Here is a 15,939-nt window from a genome sequence, read left to right as displayed (position 1 = left end):
GATTCACTGCTTTCTACGCTAGTCTTCATAGCGGCAGGAAGCTGACGTGGTTGTACCAACTCTCCAAAGGAGAGCTGGTCACAAACTGCTTCAAGAACAGATACACTTTGCAGGCATCTACATTCCAGATGGCGATCCTGCTTCAATACAACACGGAAGATGTTTACACGGTGCAGCAGCTGACCGACAGCACTCAAATCAAAATGGACATCTTGGCACAAGTCCTACAGATTTTATTGAAGGCGAAGTTATTGGTCTTGGAAGATGAAAATGCAAATGTTGATGAGGTGGAATTGAAGCCAGATACCCTGATAAAATTATATCTTGGTTATAAAAATAAGAAATTAAGGGTTAACATCAATGTGCCAATGAAAACCGAACACAAGCAGGAACAAGAAACTACACACAAAAATATTGAAGAGGACCGGAAACTGCTGATCCAGGCGGCGATTGTGAGGATCATGAAGATGCGGAAGGTCCTGAAGCACCAGCAGCTGCTTGGGGAGGTGCTCACTCAGCTGTCCTCACGGTTCCAGCCACGGGTCCCGGTCATCAAGAAATGCATTGACATTCTGATCGAGAAAGAATATTTGGAGCGAGTTGATGGTGAAAAGGACACCTACAGTTACTTGGCTTAACCCTTGTAGATAGAGGGTCTGACTGTGCCACCGCGGCCAATGTTCCCGGTGGGCAGGATGACGACCAGTTCCTAGCAGCTGCCTGCACCACTGGCCTCCCTTTTAAAACTGAATCCAAGACTCCCAGCAGCCGGTCTCAGATGTACATCAGAACTGCTCAGGATCGATACATTTCAAGTCTGTAAATATGGACACCGATGCCATTTAACCTAATTTAAGAACAGAGGAGAATGAACTGTCATGCTGAGGGCTGCATGCTACTGCATCTAGATCAGTACATCGGCTACATGCTAACAGCTGCCTCCGTCTCGGCAGCACTGAGTGTCGGCCACACTTTGAGAGGAGTCTGAATGGACCCGTGTGTAATCTGCTCTGAAAACCATTTGTATAGTGTGTTTCATTTTTTTTAAATTAAATCTTTATTGTTCAGATAAAAAAAAAAAGATGACTAGAATAGTCTTACCAAATGTTAACGCTGTTAAAAATTCTAAGTAGTGGGGTATTACATCATTTAGTGTGGCTCTTCCGGATTATTTTTTGGTGTTGTTTTATTTTTATAAATGATATAAACCATTTTTTAAAATATATTTTATTGATTTTTTACAGAGAGGAAGGGAGAAGAATAGAGAGTTAGAATAGAGAGTTAGAAACATCGATGAGAGAGAAACATCGATCAGCTGCCTCCTTCTCTCTCTCTCTCTCTCTCTCTCTCTCTCTCTCTCTCTCTCTCTCCTGTTCTCACATCATAATTTCCAATAGTGCTTTGATATCCCATTGAGTATTTATACAGTCATTGATTAAAATATTCCATCACTATTCAGCATCTATCTCTCACTTTCCCCTTTATATTTAATTATCATCATTAAAAAGTAAATCTTGCTCTAGCTGGTTTGGCTCCGTGGATGGAGGGTTGGCCTGAAAGCTCCTGGGTTCTATTCCAGGCAAGGGCACATGTCCAGGTTGTGGGCTCCATCCCCAACAGGGGGCCTGCAGAAGGCAGCCCATCAATGATTCTCTCTCATCATTGATGTTTCTATCTCTCTCCTTCTCCCTCCCTCTCTGAAATCAATAAAAATATATTGATATAAAATTGTTTTAAATCTTTTTATGAATATATCAATCTTTCAGTGTAATTTTAAAGGTTAGATTACAAATGATAGCATTATTTAGTTAAATTATATAAATATATCTATGACTCTTGAAGACCATTGGCAGATTGTAGAAATAGCAACATTCTTTTGGAACACAGCCACAGGTGATAGTGATGAATAACTCTGTCAGGTTTTTGTTTTGTTTTTCCACCATAAGAACTCTTGAGTGTTATAAATAGTGCTTTCATATTTGCTAATTAAGGGTAAAAAAGGTTAATTGCATTTCTTTGGTAACTAATAAAATGTAACTAATTAATTACTTCTCCTTCCTCCTTCCCTCCCTCCCTCCCCCAAGTCTGTTACTATTTGTATGCTGATATAGAGCATAGCATGGTAATGGAATTAATGTAAAAGTTGGTGTCAAAAAGACCCAGCCTTTAAATCTATTTTGCCTACTTGCTTGACTGATTTCTAGACTTCACAATAAAAAACATGTAAGTCCAGAGAAAGAATATTGTCATCCATTTTTTAAATGTCTGACATTCAATTCAGTATCTGTCTCTAGCAGGGAGTCAATAAACGTTTGTTGATTTAAGCTGTGCCCTCAGGTACTTACCTCCCTGTGTTTCACTTTTCTGTGAAGGAAGCAGCAATGATGAGGCGTCTAAAAGGCCACCTGGATAGGACCTCAAGCTTCTCTGGATTACTTGTCTATACCAATCATAGATTTTTCCTTTTTTCTCCTATGAATTATTTTCTAGTTCCTTTTGTATAAGATAATCATATACTATAGTTATCAAAACTCTGTTATTGACAAATATTTCACTTTTATATCCTTGCTCAGTAATACCTCTGCGTAACATTACAAATGTCAAAGGAAAGTTCTGTTTAAAGGCTGATTGGTACAATATTCAAACTACAAATTCACTTGACAAAATGCCTACTTTATAAGCATTTAGTAAAAATAAAAACATGACTCAAGTTTCCGTTTATCTTTTATTCTCTCTCTCTTTTAGTTTAACCTCAGGGACAAGGACCTGAATTAAATAAACATAACCCTCTGTTCATGATGTGCTATTGTCATGGTCTGGTCAAGGCTGTGTTCTTACTTCATTTCTGTTCCATTCATAACACATATCTCCTCCACCCACCCACCCCAAGGACACCCACTCTGATGTATAAAATATGCGACCTTGAGCAAGTCCTCATTTTGCAGTTTTCTTTTATGTAAATATTTCACCCAGATTCTTATTGCCTATTCCTCAGAATACTTATCTTTTTTTATATTGTGAGTGGTATTTATCAATTATATAATTTTGGTAGATACTGGAATGCAAAAACACTTGTATTTTAATTGTTTTCTGTTTCTCAGCTTGTTAAGTGAACTTTTTCATTACATCTTACAGTTTAAAATTGACTACTCTGGATTTTCTAGGTGGATAATCATGGAATCTACAAATATTTTTTTTCTATTTCACATTATTTTTATTATTGCATCTACAAAAATTTCTACAATCACAAAAAATGGCAATTATAATAATATGTTCTAGTTCTATTTTTATACTTTAAAGCAATATATTACAGTATACAGTAAAGGTTGAAAATAACAATAGTTTAGAATGAAAGCCTTTTTCTAGCTTTGTCTATTTTGAAATATGTTTCTTTGCAATGTTTACTGAATTTTAGCCAAGATCTTTGCTATTTTTGTATAATTATCATTATTTTCAAACTAACTATATATCAATTATAAATCATGTTCAATATTTTTCCATTTTTATGGATTTTTCTAAGAGAGCAGATAGGCTTTTGATAAAGTGAGCAACGAAAAGTTGCACACCTAAATCCCCTCAGATTTTCAACTGGAATATGAAACAAGAGAAAAACAGAAGCCCATTCCAACTTTCAAAAATATTACCACCCACTGAGGCCAGAGTAACAAAAAAGAAAGTGGCTCCACAACATCCTTACGTCCAGCACGTTAAGATGGTAACCGGATCGTGTGCACAACTGTCTGGGAAATGGAACTTCAGCAGCAGATGGCGCGCATCCCCATCAGTGACCCCTCTCTGAGAAGCTCTGCTCTCGCCAACTGGGATACATCATCTGTAATCATGCAAGTGCATAAGGTGCTGGCTACATCGTCTCTGACATGTGTAAGGACACATTTAAAAATTCAGTCATTATTCAGCACTAAGTACAGTACTTCGTCAGATGTCTGCTGCAAGTTCTGATAAAGGGTGGAAGTTGGATTCCATTCTCCATGAATTTTAACCACAGACCTACACGATGAGACCTCACTACTTAGACACCAGGATACCAGGAAGAAAACTGCTCTTAAACCTTCTGATGTTGCTTGACACTGGTCACCACTGCTAGCGGCAGTAAGTAGTTCAGACCTGTGCTGGCCCCAGTAGCCGTCACTACCATTTGAATCTCTCTGACATACAGCTCTCAACGTGAAAAAACAAGGGAGAATCATGACGTCATTTACTGAACTCCATATATCACATATTATAAATAATTTTTAAACTATGACTATCTTTCTTATATACATTTTTCTAAATTGCCCTGAGAAGCACATTTTTTCTTCCTTTTTATGTCCAATGATGCTGAGAGAAATACTACATAAGACAGAATCCTGCTCAGAGGACAGGGCCATGGAAGTTGTGATGTGGCTCACTTTCAGTGGGGCCTCCATCCAGCCAAAGTCTGATCCAAGGAAACTCATCACCGGTATATCTACCTCCAGCATGTATCAGCCTTTACAGATTTTCTCTTTCCTTTCTTAGATCACCATGGTAATATCTTTAGCATTGCAAAGAACAGAATTTTTTTAATTGCCATTTGTGTCCTTTAAATTATCCTTAGTATATTTTTCTAAATGACTGCTAAAGAGAGAAAATAAGTCATATTGTTTGTGCTTCTCCAAACTTAATTTGATCTTCAATTTTATCTTGCAGAAAAATGCATTCTTTTAATCATGTGATAATTCAGTTTACCCTAGCAAATTACATGACAACTCAAAAAGGCAGATTGTATTTAAATGTAACTATTTCTTCAGCATTTTCCCTCTCTTTGGTATTAGAATAAAAGTATCATTACTGAATCACATGGCCTCATTTTTGTAGTTATTATAAAACTAAAATAGCGATATGTATATAGTAAAACAAAAATATACATACTGATATATATGTGTGTGTGTATATATATATATGTATATATATATGTATATGTATTTGTGTGGTTATATAAATACATACATACAAATATATACCTGTGTGCATGTATATCTTTTAGTTGGATATGCACACATATGTTTACCATTGAATATAGAGGAATGCAGACAGGAGAAAACCAAAAGGCTAGGAAAGTAGATATATCTCAGCTGTACAAACAGAAATGGGAAGACAGAAGCATTTTTAATAATAAATATTTGGACGTATAAACACAAACCATGGGGTTGGTACTCTTTTGGTTGCTCATCGTAGATGCACCTTTTATTGGCTCTGAGGTTGTAGAATGGAGGTGTGTGTGTAAGAACCACTTCAGCACTGTCAGAACAGCCGTTGAAAATTGGGAACTTATTATAGAAAATGGAAAGTTTTTACCTGAGACATTTTGACCCAGAGATTCAAGGAAAAAAATATGAAAGAGTCAAGGACAAGTACTGAGGACCAAATTATCAAGGCTTGGGGCAGAAGTACAGAAAGCAGGCTCACCAGAGATCTGTAATTGCTCATGGAGACAGAAACCACCACGTGCTGCTCCAAAAAAAGAGCGACTACATCTTTCCCCTCTTAACCTCCTGGCCCCAATTTCATTCTTCTTTCCTTTTTGTCTCCTTCTGAAGTGTGAAGAGGGCTCTTTTGTTTGTCCTCGGTGTGGTCTCACAGACATGGTGATGCAGAGAGGCAGCTAGCCAGCAAAACGTGAAATGTTGATAAACAAAGTAATCTGCCTCCCACTGGTGGAGGGAAGGTGGGAGCAGTGGTTTGAGGATGAGGAGTTATAAACCAGTGAGACACTAAAGTACTACACAGCTTCCAGGCTCCTAGAAGCATGGATCTCCATGGTTAAATTTAAGGGCCAATAGCAGTAACTATGTAATTCTGTGTTCTTGGTTTGCTTCTCCTCGTGTTTTATCATTTGTTTAATCTTTATTTTCTTCTATTTTAAATTATACGGTATATTTTCATTCTAAACTACATTAATTCATTTGAAAAGTAGTTCAGGCAATGGTATGAATATAAGAACATGATTTATTTCTATTGCTCCCCTCAACTACTACCATATTTATTTTGAACCAAAGAGTCCCACAGGTAAGTTTTTCTTTTATTGGTCTATTATGTTTTCCCCCTTCTAGTTTCATTAATAAATATAGTTAAAGAATAAAGGTAAGCAGTTATTTCTTATATTTCACCAAATATGAGTCATATATGGGCATTCACATACAGGATGGGACAAAAGTAGGTCTACAGTTGTTCATATGGAAAATGTTACAATAATCTATCCTATATAATAAAGAGGTAGTATGCAAATTAACCCTCATGCCCTCACAAGATGGCTGCCCACGACCAGGCCAGCAGGGGGGTTAGTGAGGGACGACCAAACAACTGAACAAGCAGGCTGTGTGGGGCAACCAGGACAGAAGGGGGTTAGTGAGGGATGACCAAATGACTGAACAAGCAGGCTGTGTGGGGTGACCAGGCTGGGAGGGGGGTTAGTGAGGGACAACAAAACAAGTGAACAAGCAGGCTGCATGAGCTGACCAGGCTGGAAGGGAGGAGAGGCAATAAAGGGTGACCAGGCTGGTGGGGGGGGCAGTTAGCAGCAACCAGGCCAGCAGGGGGGCCAGTTAGGGGTGATCAGGCCCGGCAAGTGAGACAATGAGGAGTGATTAGGCCAGTGCGGGGGGGGGGGTCAGTTTGGGGAGACTAGGCAGGCAGGCAGGTGAGTGATTAAGAGCCAGCAGTCCAGGATTGTGAGAGGGATGTCTGATTGCCAGTTTAGGCCCAGGGATCGGGCCTAAACCGGCAGTCGGACATTCCCCAAGGAGTCCTGGATTGAATAGGGTGCAGGCTGGGCTGAGGGGACCCCCTCCTTGCACATATTTCATGCACCGGACCCCTAGTCTATATAATAAAAGCCTGAGTGACCTTTATAGTAGAACGACCAGAATGACTGGTCACTATGATGCTCACTGACCACCAGGGGGCAGACACTCAATGCAGGAGCTGCCCCCTGGTGGTCAGTGCACTCCCAGAAGCTGGGCTCACAGCTGGCGATCGCTAAGGAGCAGCGCTAAGGAGCAGTGAGCAGGTGGGTGGTAAGGAGCAAGGGGTCCCAGACTGCAAGAGGGATGTCGTAATGGTCCTGGACTGCAGAAGAGGGCGCAGGCCCGGCTGAGGGACCCTCATCCAGTGCACGAATTTCATGTACTGGGTCTCTAGTTAATAAATAATAATACAAAAATAAAGTCTGTTTCACATACTCACAACTATAAACCTACTTTTGCTCCATCCTGTATATTCTTTCTAAAACTCACAGCAACTCTGTGAATGGCAGTTACTATTTCTGTTTAATTTATAACAACACAAGGAGGAAGGAACAGTAGGTGCTGGGTCTGTGAACAGTACATGTGAGGACACTGAGGCGGAAATGAACAAAGCTCATGCTCATCCCGATTCCCTGAGGGAGGAAAGTGCAAATCCCACAACCCACTTCAGTGAAGAATTACTCTTCTAAGATCTTCCAACCCAGGAATTCGCCTGCGAGGACACATTTGTGAAATTCTGCTAAGAAATGTGCAACCTTGCATTCAGCAGCCTCAGTTATGGTGAAAAAAATTCAAGAATTAACCTAAAATGTTCATCAACCAATAACTGGTCAAATAAATTATGGTTTCTCTATACATGGAACACTATAAAGCTTAAAATTTTAAATATATATACATATTACATATATAAAATCTCTAAGGGATATTAAACTGGAAAAAAGCAAAAAATGAAATTGTGTACAGAGTGTGATCTAGTGTGATGATAACACTATAATTCAAGTAATATGTGACATAATATTAATATAAAGGTTGTTTTGGTATCTTCCCATAATATCTATGCTTATCTATGATATATCACACACACACACATACACTCACACACTCTTAGAAAGGATACCAAAAATAAAAATCCTGTAACAGTGATTTTTGAGAAAAGAAAGTTGGAATACTAATACAGATAAGTTTATTTTTATTTCATAACTTTGTGTAATCTGAATGTTTTGCCATATTCATACATTATTTTTATACTAAAAGAAGTTTGTTTTTTTTCCGGGATGTTGGATAATGGATTACTCCATTAATCAGACTTTTCTGTATATAATGAGTGCAAAGTAAACATTATTTTAAATTAAAGGTAATAGCAAGATGAATGAAAATAAAGCACTTATTTAACAACCCTAAAGGGGAGAAAAGTTAAGAACACACTTTGGAAGGAAACAGGAGAGAAAAAACACACGTAAGAGAAGCTGATACATATGGTTATCAAATGCTGAGACAATATGGAGAAGTTACTTAAAGACATTTGCAATAGTATTGCTCAAAGCTGAAGGACTGAATAACAGGTCAACAAGAGCCATGATCAGAGAGTGAAAAAGATCCTTGGCCAAGCAGGTTAAATGGCATTCCAGATTGCCAGTGGTCTTACCTGTTCTGGCTGCTGTAACAAAATACCACTTACTAGGTCGCCCACAAACAACACAAATTTACTTTTCACAATTCTGGAGGATGGAAGTCCAAGGTCAGGGTCCTAGCAGGGTTGGGTGAGTTTCTCCTGCATCACAAACTTAGCCATCCTCCCATGGAGAAGAGGCTGGGGAGCTTCTGGGAGCTCTTCTTGTAAGAACACGAATCCCCTTCTTGAAGGCTCTGCCCTCAGGACTTAATCCTCTCAGAGTCCCCACCTCCTAATACCATCACCTTGGGAGTCAGGATTCAATGTGAGGGGGACACATTCAGACCACAGAACTAGGGATTAAAGGGAAATATTTACCAGTGTCCGGACAAAAACCACACGTATACAAAGTCTAGAGAAATCAGAAAGACACCGGCATCTAACCAGCAACAGAGAAAGCTAGCTAACAGCAAAGACTACTTTCAAAATTTTAACAGGATAAAAAATGATTTGTAACCTAGAATTCTCTACCCTGAGACCCTGCTGATTGAGAATGAATATGGACCAATACTATTTTATATGCACAAGTCATCACAAACATCTCTAGGAAGCCACTGAAGACCTGTTGCTACTAAAACTAGAGTAGGGAAACTACCAAAGAGAATAAACACATTGGCTCTGGAAAATAGGGTTCCTGTAACAGGAGAGCAGGAAAGCCATGTTCCTGGCAGGAGCTGGGAGGCTGTCCTGTGAGGCTGGCAGGAGAGAGCACCACAAGAGGGCGAGCTTCAGGGGAAATGCAGATTATTTCAGGATGGTCTGGCCATGTAGTCCAGCAGAGCTGAGAGACTACACGAACAGAAATCATGAAAGTAATGAAAAAAAATCGAGGAAATCATCACACTGCAGGTAAAGCAGGGTGTCATATAGGAAAAGAAATATAATTTTAAAATATCATTTGGCATTATAATGAATAGTTACAAAGTCATAATAATATAAATCCTGAAAATTGATTTTTCTTAAAATGCACGGAACTGTTTGACACTTGAAATAATGGTTATATCGTACTCTGAAAATATATATGTATAATTACAGCAAAGCCCCACAAGTATTTTGCATGGAGTTATATTTCAAATTTGCTAGTGAGCTTGATATGAAATCCAATTTTTAAAAAACAGATAAATTTTATGAGATTTCTGTTGCAGCAGTTTAATAAGACCAGATATTCTGAAACACCTTTTCTCTTCAAAACACCTACCTGCTGTCTAATTAGAGCTAATGTGCTTCAAAAAGCCCCGCAGAGCTCACAAAACAGTAAGGCGAGTCCTCCAGGAGCGACACCACCAGCAGCACCAACTCACAAAACAGAACAACAGAACTTGGAGCTGAAACTAGAAAGAAAGCCCCACACAGAAGCCAAGGCCTGCTTTGACATGTGCCCAACCCAGAATCTCCAGCTGGCTGAAGATCAGCGCCCTGGGGGAGAGGATGCAGACCCGACAAGTCTGGGAGCCAAACCGGACAGACCTCCGCGTTGAGACAGTCATTCAAAACCACTGAATCTTGATTAAAAGTAGAAACATGTGCATGCTGACCACACCAAATGAAAGAAACAGCTTGTTGGACTTTGGTGGGAAAAACAATATCATCTTCCCTATAATTTGCATCCATAGCTCTCCTCTCATGCGGTCCTGGGATTTGAATTACACAACACTTTGTAACATCTAGTAAATCCAGGAAACCAAATGAAAATGTTTTTCTCCAGATTAGTAGAGCTCTCTTGTCTTGGCAGAAACAAAGAGGAATCATCTCAATGTAGGCCCTGGGGATTCTTAAAATTAAAGTTCTATCAAATCGCTCATAATTAAATCTAGGAAACAGATGCGGAAATGCAATATCCTACTCAACACACCATAGCCTGCAGAATATTACACATAAAGCAGATACCGAAAATATAAGAAACAATGTACAACATAGTGTGTTTAAGTGTTTAAAGAAATAATGGAAGAGATTGAAAACCGTATAAAGAAAGGAGACAATGAGAAATGTTTTAAAAGGATACAAAATTTAAAAGGATATAATCACCAAAACTTAAAATTCATCTGATGTCTTTAAATGATGGCTAATGCATAGCTGTAGAGAATATCAGCACACTACCAGAGGAATATGAAGATATTATTCATAATGCAACTAAAAAGAAAGCAAAGTTATGAAAGAGAAATCAGGTGAAACCAATGACCAGAGAAGTCCTAGCAGCATTTAACTGGAAATCCACATAGAATAAAGAGAGCCAAACTAATATTTTAATACTGCAAATTTTTCAGAATCGATTAAAAAGCAATTTTCAGATACAAGAAGCACAACAAATTTAAAAATCTACTTCCAGCCACAGCATAATAAATTGTAGGCCATGAAAATAAAGAAGACATTAAACCACCAGAACTTTTCATCATCGGCAATGGAAGCTGAAGAACTGGATGACCTCCTTACGCTGGTATATCTGTGAGGAAACTGAAACCACAGCCCTGCCCCATCATCTAGTCTACCAGATCCCTCCAACACCCCTCCTCCGCTACCTCTAAACCTCTCCTTCCTCCCCTGTGCCTTCCTATTTTCCAGCTGAGGCCTTTTATCATAGCATAGATACAAGGTAGAGCAATTTCCTGTTTATTTCATACCTCATGCAGATCGCCCGCTGGGTTTTGGGCTTGGATCTAATGCTTTCTTGGTGTTTGAAAGCCAAAATTTCTTCCAATAATTTTTGTTAATCCCTAGGTATTTACCTTTACAGCTTTCTTTCCTCTCATCTGGCTTCCTGTGTCATAATTTTTTTATGCCTTTTATCAAGTTAGATACAGATTGTCTCTTCACACTCAATTTCCCTGAAAATAGCCACTTTCAGAAAAAAAAATAGGAATGAAACTTGGTACTAAAATATTTTATGGGGTAAAAGAATTGGAGAACCTTTGATTAGTACCTAGTCAGAAGTCACTTTCAACAAAAGGTAGCCTGGATTGTCACCCACTGGCTCTGGGTGAGCCTCTATAACAGTGATGGTGAACCTTTTGAGCTCGGCGTGCCAGCATTTTGAAAAACCCTAACTTAACTCTGGTGCCGTGTCACATATAGAAATTTTTTGATATTTGCAACCATAGTAAAACAAAGACATATTTTTGATATTATTTTATATATTTAAATGACATTTAATAAAGAAAAATCAACCAAAAAAATGAGTTTGCGTGTCATAGGTTCGCCATCACTGTTCTATAGGAAAGGCTGAAGTGAAAGCAGGGACCAAGAATATATTCCTATTGAAAGTATGGGGAGCAAGGAAGTCACATCAAGGCTTAAACCTGGACCTGGAAATGCTGTCCCCTGCTGTGTGTGCCCTGCCCCCTCCTGGAAGCATCCTCTAAAAGGCTAATATGCAAATTGTCCCCTTGACTGGTAGTTCGACCAGGGGATGGGGCAGGCCAATCCCCCACCAGCCCCACCCCTGATCAGCCCTCCCCACCCCGATTGGGGGTGGGGCCAGACGGCCAACCTCCCGTGTCCTCGCCCTCACTCCACCCGATTGGCCCTGATCGGGACAGGCCAGCTGGACCTCACCTGTGCATGAATTCGTGCACTGAGCCTCTAGTAAAAAAATAAACAGAGAGGAATTATGTGGGCATACACTAGACCAGCGTTCTCAACCTGTGGGTCACGACCCCTTTGGCGGTCGAACAACCCTTTCACAGCGGTCGCCTAAGACCATCCTGCATATCAGATATTTACATTATGATTCATAACAGTAGCAACATTACAGTTATGAAGTAGCAATGAAAATAATTTTATGGTTGGTCACAACATGAGAAACTGTATTTAAAGGGCCAGAAGGTATGCTTGGGGGGAAAGGGGTGTGGGAGATGCGGGAAGAGACTGGACAAAAATCATGCACCTATGGATGAGGACAGTGGGTGGGGAGTGAGGGCGGAGGGTGGGGTGGGAACTGGGAGGAGGGGAGTTATGGGGGGAAAAAGAGGAACAAATGTAATAATCTGAACAATAAAGATTTAATTATTAAAAAAAAAGGGGGGGCCAGAAGGTTGAGAACCACTGCACTAGACAAAGAAAGGCCTGACTAAGGTACTTGGAAGCCTTTAAAGTGAAAAACTTCCTGCTTCCCAGAAGGCCAGGTGATAAAGGAATAATGACAAGTTTAACTTATAAACTCACAGGTTACTTGCTATGTGAGAGTCTCATCACATTCTTCAACTTCTCCTAAATCAGTTTTCTCATCTGTAAAATTGTATCTGGGGAGATTTTCTTGAAGATAAATTATATGAGATACAAAAAAATATATCTCTAGCCCTGACAAACATTATCAACCTTCACTGCTCTCCAACATTTTTTTCAAGTCTTCGCAAGTTTGACACACCAATCTGCTACCTTATCATTATCAGTTCCTTACATTTTGCTTTATTTCCTGGACCCTGATGGTCTTCAGGGATTTGTGGATGTGTTTCCTACCTAAGCACTTCGAGTGCAAGTAATCAGTGCTTGCTGTGACCATGTCCCTAACGGGGTACCAGACAGCAGATTCTGCAAAGAGAGTGGCTGCTGAGGACTGCATTACAAGGGCTAACATTTCTGTTGATATCAGGAAAGGTGGGATCAAAGTGGAAAGACAAAAAATTAATGTGAAAGTTATGTAGAACCTTAAAGAATTAAATAAAGAGATGAGGGAAACACCCATTACATCTTTCTATCCAAACCATGTCTCTTTGTTCTTCACCAAGAGGCAGGCATCGGGATATTATTTTGCTCCCCATAAAGAAGATGATGGAGCTGAAGAACTAATCTCAGAGATCTGACTTTGAATACTAGACATTATCAGAGGAGAAGAAAGAGTAACTAGCTCAAGGTTGATAAGCACCTACATGGTTGAGGATATTTCTTCTTGATTGAATAGGAAAAAAAACTAAAATAAATAAGATTCACTGGGTTGTTTCTATAATTAACAGAAGAAAAAAAATGACCACAAAGATATAGCCCTCGTCAGTCAAGACAGACCAGTTATGCTGAAGTAACAAAGCAACTCCCAGACCTGGGCATAGAACATTTGAATGTTGCTCATTCTGCAGGTCCATGGAAGACTATTTGGGGAAAGGCAGGTGCTGCCTTTGTGAGTCCCTCCGGAACTCTGCCTGAGGGGGATTCCATTAACAATGAGGTGAGCTGCACGTGCTTCCATAGCTCTCACCAGAGATGCCATGTCACTTTCACTCAATTTTTGTTGGTAAAAGCACATTACAAGGTCACGTATAAATTAAAAAGGGGCAGAAAAGTACAATCTTATGAAGTGCCTAGAAAAAGAAATGGAGAAACAGGATATTTATGATCGCCCTCATGACTGCCATAGTATGCCATTAAAGCATAAACAACATAAATAAATAAAAAAACAAACAAGCTACTAAGGAGAAATATCATGCTACTTGGAAGTAAATTAAAAATAAAATTACATAAGAAATTCTGAGATAGAAAGGCACATTTCAAGAATTGCCTATGCAGCCATACTAATACATATAAAAGCCAAAGAACAAAAGTTCAGATGTGTCTTTGTATAGTTATAACATATGTCCTTTCCCCAAATTTGCTTAAGGGAATACCTCCAGGTATAAAAGGCTGAATTTCAGAAAGAGATTTTTAAACAGGGATGTTGTTGTTCAAATTGGATGCTGACAAATCCATTTAGGAAGAGACCAGTAAATAAGAACATGGAAAGCAATAACTGCAGCTGGTTAGAATTATCTAAATGTTGAAACAAATACACTACAAAAAAACACACTATAGCCCTAGTGGTCTGGCTCAGTGAAAAGAGCGCCAGCCTGAAGACTGAAGGGTCCTGGGTTCGATTCCGGTCAAAGGCAGATGCTCAGGTTGCGGGCTCGATCCCCAGTGTGTGGCGTGCAGGAGGCAGCCAATCAATGATTCTCTCTCATCATTGATGTTTCTATTTCTCTCTCCCTCTCTCTCCTCTCTGAAATCAATTAAAATAGTAATAATAAAGAAAAAATACACACTATAAAAGTCCACAGCAAAGCTTCCATAGTTCCAATCTGATTAATAGGAGGTTGGGGGGCGGAAAAGATAAAACCATAAAATATAGCACTCTCTTTCCTATTATATAACCAATCCACAGCCATTGTGGTTATTCAAGTTATATAAAGGATTAATAACAGCTCAAGAAGTTTACTAATAAACTCCACAGATAAGTATTTATAATTAATGTTATAAATTGATTTAATTTCTAAATTTGAAAAATTGTGTTTAATTCAATATAAGACAAAAAGTGGAATAAAATCTGGTGCCAGTGCCTTACATAAAGTGTCCCTAGTGTTCAGCACAATTCTTGGTAATGTCACGGCATTTAACCTGCATACTTCTTAAATGTAGAGATGCATAAAAGGCAAGTTACAAAAAGTTGAAAAGCAGGACATAGACCAAGTGTATGATAGCCAAAAATAAAATGACATAGCTCAATTTTTCTATATACAAAAGACATTCATAAAAATTCAAAGGTTAGAACAAAACAGTGGACAAAACTATCTACCTGATGTTAATATTACCACCATTGTTTGTCTCCTTCTCATATTTCAATCAGTAAAATTTAAGGGAAATACCATAAAGTGAAATAAGAAGCAGACTTACATAAAAATGAAAGTGACAGACATGACAATACTGAATCTATTCATATTCAAAAAATAGCAAGCCATTCTAATACATAAAGCAAAAATTCTTTCACAAACACTCAAAAGAATGGAAAAAAAAACAATTGTGGTAATATTTTAATTTACTGTTATATGGTAGTTAAAATTGGAAAAAAGCAGAGACATAATAAATCAGAAATATATAAATTATGAAATCTAATTCCCTCTGTTTCCTCTTCCATTTCACTATTTTTCTTTAGATCAGCTGAACCTAATAGTGTCAGCATTGTATTCATATAAGTCAGAAATCTCAAAATGCAAAATGTATGTTCTTGGATATGCCCATTGAAATAATTTCAACATTATTTAATCAACATTTGACCCCTCTTCCAATTCAAGTGTTAATTAACCAAGTGTCTTATATTCATGATTCATTCTGATTTTCATAATGTATTTATTACATTATTTGATTATGATCTTGAACTGAATTGATTTTTTAGAGAGAAAAAAAAGAAGATTTTGTAGTTCTATACTTTCAAGAAGATAAGTGTATTTGCAGAATAAGTAGTTAGGGAGCCAAAAGGCATTAAGGTACTTGATGTCCCATTGTCTTAAATAGCTTTGTTGTTTTGTGATTAAAGAGCCAGATACTGCATTTGATCTTAGTAAATTTGCTCTAGCTTAAATACGTTAGATTCAAATTTCTCATGTGTGAATAAAGGAACTAATGTACTGTAAATAAATGAATATAAAGTAGGTTGTTGGAATCCATAATGAGAGATGAAATTAAGGACATATTCTGCCTCTTAGCAGTGAAATGAGTTCTAGTCAATTGGATTATTTTTCAGTA

At 38.4% G+C, this 15,939-nt stretch overlaps 1 pseudogene; it reads left to right on the top strand.

Moving 5' to 3' along the window:
- The window catches only part of LOC102431630, a 2,646-nt pseudogene extending 1,628 nt beyond the window's left edge, over nt 1-1,018 (top strand).
- Nucleotides 1,019-15,939: the final 14,921 nt, after the last annotated feature.

The sequence above is a fragment of the Myotis lucifugus genome, unplaced genomic scaffold (genome assembly GCF_000147115.1).
Source record: "Myotis lucifugus unplaced genomic scaffold, Myoluc2.0 scaffold_398, whole genome shotgun sequence".
Lineage (NCBI taxonomy): Eukaryota > Metazoa > Chordata > Mammalia > Chiroptera > Vespertilionidae > Myotis > Myotis lucifugus.
This window is presented reverse-complemented; position numbering and strand designations above follow the sequence as displayed.